Source organism: Octodon degus, unplaced genomic scaffold, assembly GCF_000260255.1.
Source record: "Octodon degus isolate 3935 unplaced genomic scaffold, OctDeg1.0 scaffold00118, whole genome shotgun sequence".
Taxonomy (NCBI): Eukaryota; Metazoa; Chordata; class Mammalia; order Rodentia; family Octodontidae; genus Octodon; species Octodon degus.
In genome coordinates this window covers 6,805,611-6,806,648 of record NW_004524694.1, presented here as the reverse complement: position 1 = coordinate 6,806,648, position 1,038 = coordinate 6,805,611, and the positions used below count along the sequence as shown (strand labels likewise).

At 31.9% G+C, this 1,038-nt stretch overlaps 1 protein-coding gene across 1 annotated transcript in view; it reads left to right on the top strand.

The window, feature by feature from the left end:
• Positions 1–1,038, top strand: part of Csmd3 (CUB and Sushi multiple domains 3) — a 1,279,636-nt gene that overhangs the window by 1,212,700 nt on the left and 65,898 nt on the right. The window lies entirely within an intron of this gene.

Genomic DNA, 1,038 nt, shown 5'->3' with positions numbered 1-1,038 from the left:
TCTATATACCTCAGTCACTTAAATCACTTAAATCACTATTGTTTTGCCAATAAATTTGAAATTAGTTTTGGTATAAAGAAAGTCAGCATTTGATGGACGTCGAGGTATTGTTAAAAGTTCGTGTTAGTATTTTTTCTTTTTTTCCTTATCAGGTATATTTGTTAATAGGTATTCTGGCAAACCCAGTAGCAAACACTGTAATTTCTTTACAAGAGCAAACTTACTTGAACATACCATAAAACTATAATGTAAACAAGAAAATAGTGAATACATCAAATATCATGTGTTAATGCTATTAAATAATCAAATAAAGATTTAAATAGTTTCTGAACTGATTTGAATTGGTCTCAATAAAATAATAAGTAGTTTGAAAATAGATAAATAAACTAAATTTTAAATAACATATTATTGCTGCATGTTTTGGTAAACTTATTGTATATCATATTGCATATTTTTTACTGCGTGCTGCATATATGATGTGATTTTAGTAACCTATTTAGAATCTTAATTATGGTCTCTGGAAAGACAGGCTATACCAAGTATTTAGGGGCAAAAATTGGCCTCCAGTTTATGAAGACAACATTATGTGCTGTAGAAGTCCTGGTGTTGATATCAAACGTAAATATAAAAAAGGATTGGTTAGGGGGAAAATATACTTTCATTCAATCAAATCTTGCCACTCTGTGCTGGGAGTGGATTCCAGGTTCAGTCATGCTCCATTTGCCCTTGCAGTCCATGGAAGGCACTGTGGGTGTAGAATGCCCACTAGAATGTGCTTAGGGCTGCTTTCCTAAGCTTAGTGCATTTATTCCCAACTCCTTAGAATTTTATTATGAATTGCTTCAATTGAAAGAATAATTAACAGTGACCACTTCATATGTCTCCCACCCAGAATTTGCAATCAATATTTCATCAGATTGGTTTACCACATACGTTCTGCTCTTTCTAGGACTCTAGAAAATTTTTATTTTTATTTTTTTATTACTATTATTTTTTTTGTGTGAAACCCGGGATTGAATGCAGGCCAAGTGCTTATTC